Source organism: Argiope bruennichi, chromosome 2 (genome assembly GCF_947563725.1).
Source record: "Argiope bruennichi chromosome 2, qqArgBrue1.1, whole genome shotgun sequence".
In the NCBI taxonomy this organism is placed as follows: domain Eukaryota; kingdom Metazoa; phylum Arthropoda; class Arachnida; order Araneae; family Araneidae; genus Argiope; species Argiope bruennichi.
In genome coordinates this window covers 135,401,808-135,408,528 of record NC_079152.1, presented here as the reverse complement: position 1 = coordinate 135,408,528, position 6,721 = coordinate 135,401,808, and positions in this window count along the sequence as shown.

Below are 6,721 nucleotides of genomic sequence, written 5' to 3'. Positions count from 1 at the left end.
GTTATTTTCAACATACACTAAAGTACACTCTAAAAATATTTCGCTCCAGGAACAAAATAATTGAATTTTTGGGCAGAATATTATATTTCGTCTTTAAATTTACGCAAATTTTGAATCTTTGTAAATTAGTTTGAAATTAAATTGTTACAGAAAATATCTCCCAAAAATAGTAGATATTTGAGAAAAATAAATTTAAATTGACATGTACATATTATACATTTATAATGATTTATATTCCAACTAAATAGTGTTAATTTACAATTAATGAAATTTAGTAACATTTCTTGTTATACTCTTCAGTAATGCATTTTAAATGAAGAATCCGGGCCGGGATAGGCCGGATTCCGGAATTTAAGGCCGGGATAGCCTGGTTGGTAGAGCGTCGGATTCGCGTCCCTTAGGTTGCGAGTTCGAACCCCGCCGGCCGAAGATTCCCCGCGTGCTTGGTGGCTGACGCGCGTTAAATCTGTCGTGGTCACAAAGTCCTCCATGTCGAGAGTAATACCACTGGGGGTACTGGATCAGGGGTGATCGTTCTCTGATTCAGGTCTAAATTACGATCTGTATTTGAGTGAATGAAATGCGTGAATGAAGTCCGCCTCGTAAAAAGGGTTGTGACGTGTATGCACCTAAGACGTTCTCTTGGGCCTAGATGGCGCTACTATAGAAACAAGAGGCGCTCCCCCCCCTAGGCTTAAATCCGCTGTCTTCGAACAGCGGGCTTGCCTATGGCAAATGTCATAAGAAACAACAACAACAAATGAAGAATCACTCCACTCCCTTACACACCATGACCCATCGATAACTTAATCTATTTAATGTGTAAAAATTTGAGTACCTAAAATTTCAAAAGGAGTTTTGAATAGTTATGTAATGTGAAAACATTTATTTTGGAATTTAAAGGGGAGAAAACACTTAATTGAAGAGAAAATGCTCCGCTTAAATAAATTTTTTTATCTCTTTTTAGCCTTTTTTTTTAATGATATATGATATTATGATTAAGTTACCATTAACAACAAAAAAAATTATATTGCGTAACTAAAAATTTAAAAGAGATGGCGAGCGAAAAAACATTTTGTATAAGAATAGTTCTCTTAGAAACGTTTTAATGCTTTTTTAAGATACATTGTTAACCAGAACTTGCCTATTTAAAAACTTAAGCCTGAATTTGCAATGAATGAATTTAATAATTTTTTTCATTTTTTATTATGCTAAATATTTATATTCATATTACGAAAAATATTTAGGTCAATCTTTTAGCTTCTTTGCAATAAAAATTTGTTTAACGAATACACTATACTTAAAACAAACTTATATAAAATGTTAGTTGCATTTTTAGAGGTACGTTTTTCACTTATTTCTGTGCCTTTCTTTCCGAAGCTCAATATTTTGGATTGAAAGTAGATGATTTATTTTTAAAATTTAGCATCAACATAATGCATATGTATACAAAAAAATTAATTGTCTCTACATTGCAGATATCTGAACATATCCTTTTTCTTCAAATTTTGTTCATAATCACAATGAAGTATTAGAGGGATTTAAGAATATTAATTAAGTAGTTAAGGGTTTTGATTAAGGATATGAAGAATATACAAAAATCAACAAAATTAAAAGCAATTTTATTTTATGAAACTAGCTTATTAAGGAAATATCTTCTGGGGAGAAAAAACAAAATTTATGAAGGAGATACTCGACATTTAGAGTACGTCGATAGTTCTACATCTAAAACACAAATGAAATTATCTGAAAATAAAAATAACTACTTAATAATAGTGCATTAAACTAGAATAAAATGGAAGACCACAGAAAAATTATGAATGCGTTCTTATGACTTTATCAAATAGCAGACTAGGGATTTTATTTCTGAACCTGACTTTAGTCCAAGAATTGACCTCTCGTGCCGTGAAATATCCCAAGGAATTGAGGTTTTTTTTTGGAAGACAAGAACTATTATACACAATATAAAAATAGTAAATTCAACCATTAAGAAATTCTTAAAAACATCAAAAAGGTTTAATAAGAGAACTATTTAAAGAAAATTCAAATACCAAAAATCAATAAATGCAAAGTCTAATAACGTTAAATTATAAAACTTTAAGAAAATTAAATCAATTTAGTTAAACAAAAAGATATCAAACATGTTTAATAAAAAAACTATTTAAAGAAGATTCAAATAAAGAATCAATAAATGCAAAATATGGAATGTTAAATTACCAATCTTTAAGAAAATTAAACAAATCTAGTTAAACAAAAAAATAATTACCTAATTATAAAACTAATAAAGACATCAATAAATTTGAAATTCTGCAACCAAATCGCGAACTAAACATACAAGTAAATTTTCCTCTAAAAGGATTTGTATGAAAATCAAAAGAAAATGTAACTTATCCATGAACACGGTGCAATTATGAAATTGAAATTTCCCGCCTTAAAGGCTGACAACTTCTACAAAGCTTAGTTAAAGCGTATAATCATACGATTCAATTTGAAGGACATCAGCGCCATCTATTGAGTTAAAATAAAACCCAAAGAAAAAGAGAGAAAGTTAATTAGCATATTTTCAGCTCTAAAGTGCTGTTAGAATATAGATAAGCCCTCCTTTTTTAATATTTCTGTGTTACAACAGTTTTTAGGAAAATCCTTAAAATATAAGTTTTTAAGAAGATTGCTTATTGCCTCAATATAAGAAATTTTGTTATTACAAATTGCTTTAACCTTGTTAAATTGTAAAAAAAATTTTTTGAAAATTTTAGTTTTTATTAAAATGGAAATTATTTAGTTTAATTACTTTTTAATCAAACTCAGTTCTTTTATCGTATTACCTACTAATGTTTTTCTGTTGGAAATTTCTATTTTTATATTCAAAATAGTCAGCTTTCCACTGGTTTCCGTTAGTCTCATTTCAATAAATTTTTTTTGGATAACAATTGATTAAATTAGTATTACCTATATTTAACCAAAGAAACTCATCAAAGTACCTAAACTCATTTATTAAATTGTGTTTAGTTATTTTTCTCTAATAGTGTTGCAGAAAAATATTATAGGTAATTCAATTGAAAAAATTGTTCCTATGAGAATTCCTTTCACTAATTTATAAAAATTAATTCCAGTAAAAAAATAATTTTCTGGAAAATTAAATTTGCATCAGTTATATTTATTAATAAAATTCCCACTTAAGCATTCGTCATATATGATATTGCAAACGTCTATTAACTTTTTTCGCGTGGTAGATTAGTTTAGAAATTTTTATATTATAAGTTTTAATCTCATTCATATAGTTATCCTTTAGAAATTCCAAAACTTCTTTGTTGCTCTTAAGCATAAAGTTAATCATTATTTTAAACTTTAATCAGAATGATTTTTAAAAATTAAAAAAAAAAAGGTTTTCCATTGAAGTTTTATAGCTACAAGTCACAAATCTAAACTTTAATGAATTTTTATGGAATTTGACTACTGGGAACAAATGGGATGATTTAATTGACAAGTTTTTAACTTACTTCTTTTTAGAGAAAGCTAATATTATTTTATCTAATTCTGTTTTATCGCTACTATTTAAAGTGCACGTTGAATTAGAATTATATTCGTTAATGAATAAATCTTTATAGTAATATTGCCACATTGAAAAAAAGACAGTCGAATCTCCATGGCCGAATGGTCATGGCACTGGTCTCATAATCAAGAGACCGAAGTTCGAATCCCGCTAGAGACAATGCTATTCATAGTATATGTAAATATTTAATCCCTTGATTTTATGTAATCCTTTATTTCATGTTCCAGAAGATACTGGACATTTCTTTAGTTTACCAGACAAGTGTTCTGGATTTTTCTTACTGTCTTCAGAAAAGTATTCTGGAACTTTCCCTGCTAATATAAAAGCAGAAGATTTGTCAGTCACTGTATTCTCAGTTCAGAGTTCAGTTAATAAATTGGTTTAGCTCTATCTCTTGTGTGTGCCATTCAGTTCTATACTATAGCATCTACGTGACATTCTTTGGTGGAGGCGGCGGGTACGATTCCAGTCAGCGTAGAAACGGATTTACGAAGAAGTGATCGCCTTAAAGGCCTTGAACCAGAATTTGGACTTTATAATCCACCAACCAGAAGGACAAGGGAAATGCCTGTGGAACCGGAGACTAAACCGGTCGTCCTGACATCAGCACAGCAACAATACAGGAATCCCTCTGTATTTAAAGGAGATGTGGGACAAGACCCAAACAAATGGCTGAAGGAATACGACAGAGTGTCGAAATTCAATAGATGGGATGACATGACTTATCTGGCAAATGTGTTCTTTTTTCTGGACGGCACAGCGAAGCAATGGTACGAAAATAATGAGGATAAATGGATTTCCTGGGATGTTTTCAAATCAATGTTAAAAGAGGCATTTGGAGAAACACAGCATTATGTAAAGAAGGCAGAAGATGAGCTCAAGTATAGAGCTCAAAAATCTGGCGAAAGCACGCAATCATACATCCAAAGCGTGTTGGGATTATGCCATCAAGTCAAACCGGATATGTCAGAAGTAGAGAAAGTGTCTCATTTGATGAAAGGAGTCGCCGAAGATGTTTACCAGGCTCTATTGACAAAAGAAATAACCACTACAGAAGACTTCATTAAATGGGGTAGAAAGATCGAAGAGATGCGGCAAAAGAGGATCCAGGGTAGGAAATTTGAAAGACTCCCAAATGTGGTACCAATGGCTGCAATTGACCAACAACTGGATCTGGACTCCATAGGTGCCTCCTTATTCACTAATCTCTCAGAAGAGCAGATGAAAGATCCAGAATTGGCAAGAATAATAAGAGACCAACAAAGTACCGAAGCAAGCAGGCTGGGAAACTTTGAATTAGTCGAAGGAGTCCTCTACAAGAAGAATTTTGATCCATCCAGAAAGAAATTTCTACCAGTGATCCCGAAGCATTTACGGCTCAGTATTCTAGAATCTCTGCATGACGACCCTACCGCCGGACATCTAGGATTCACCAGGACGTACGATAGAATAAGAAAGCGATTTCATTGGCCAGGCTTGTACAGAAATATTCGAAGATATGTGATGCACTGCCGAGAATGTCAAAGGAGAAAATCTATTCCTCAGAAGCCACCAGGTCATCTCGTGCCAATTCCACCAGCTGTCGCTCCTTTCCATCGCATCGGAATCGACCTGCTAGGATGATTTCCAAAATTGGACGACGGCAACAAATGGATTGTAGTATGCACCGATTATTTGACACGGTGCGCAGTCACCAGAGCTTTACCGACGGCGGAAGCTACACAAATAGCCAAATTCCTACTAGAGGACATAATCCTGAAGGCTGGAGCTCCACGAGTTATCATTATAGACCGGGGTCAAGTATTCCAGTCCAAGCTGGTGTCCGATATTAATCGCCTGTGCAATATCACTCATCGAATGACAACAGCCTATCATCCGCAAACAAACGGCCTCACAGAGCGATTCAACAAAATGCTAGCAGATATGCTTTCTATGTATGTTGATGTCGAACAGAAGAACTGGGACCAGATATTGCCGTTCGTCACATTCGCCTACAACACTGCCAAGCAAGACACGGCAGGTTTTACGCCCTTCTACCTACTGCATGGGTGGGAAGCCGAAACGCCGTTGGATACGATGTTCCCCCTCTGCCCCAACGAGTTCGGCCAAGAAGACGATTACGTGAGTCATCTGATCAATAAGGCAGAAGAATCGAGGTAATTAGCTCGTGCACGAACTCTCGAAGCTCAGCAGAAAGATCGCCGGCTTTATGACTCCAAACATCGGATGGTGGCATACGAACCAAGGGAGTTGATGTGGATTTTTATTCCAGTTCGTAAAAAAGGGCTTTCCGAGAAGCTCCTCAAGAGGTACTTCGGCCCTTATCGAGGCGGTTGTATAAAGTAGCCGTTTCGATCCTAATTCTAGAAGGCGAAAACCGAAGGAAGTTGTCCGCATCTTACGCATGAAGCCATACCATGAGCCAGAAGAACAAGACGACCAACATTCTTATGAAAATATGGAGGTTCCAAAAAGAGACATTTCTCAAGATACTACTCCCCACAAAGACAGGCCAACTTATACTGGCCCTGTGACTCAATCAAGAACTATAGCCACACAATGAAATGTCATAACATCGAGACTCTGTTCTTCTTAGGAGGGAGCAATGCCACATTGAAGGACAGCCGAATCTCCATGGCCGAATGGTCATGGCACTGGTCTCATAATCAAGAGACCAAAGTTCGAATCCCGCTAGAGACAATGCTATTCATAGTATATGTAAATATTTAATCCCTTGATTTTATATAATCCTTTATTTCATGTTCCAGAAGATACTGGACATTTCTTTAGTTTACCAGACAAGTGTTCTGGACTTTTCTTACTGTCTCCAGAAAAGTATTCTGGAACTTTCCCTGCTAATATAAAAGCAGAAGATTTGTCAGTCACTATATTCTCAGTTCAGAGTTCAGTTAATAAATTGGTTTAGCTCTACCTCTTGTGTGTGCCATTCAGTTCTTTACTATAGCATCTATGTGACAATATTTATAAACTAAACAAAAATTATTTGCTGCTTTGTCTACTACAGAAATAATAAATTTTCAAAAATGCTTCTTTCTTTAAATCTGCTATTATTATAATATTCTAGTCTTTATTTCTTCGATAATTCTCACTTAACACTCCGACAGCTAATGACATTTCCTATATATTTTAGAAATAAAAATATCCAAA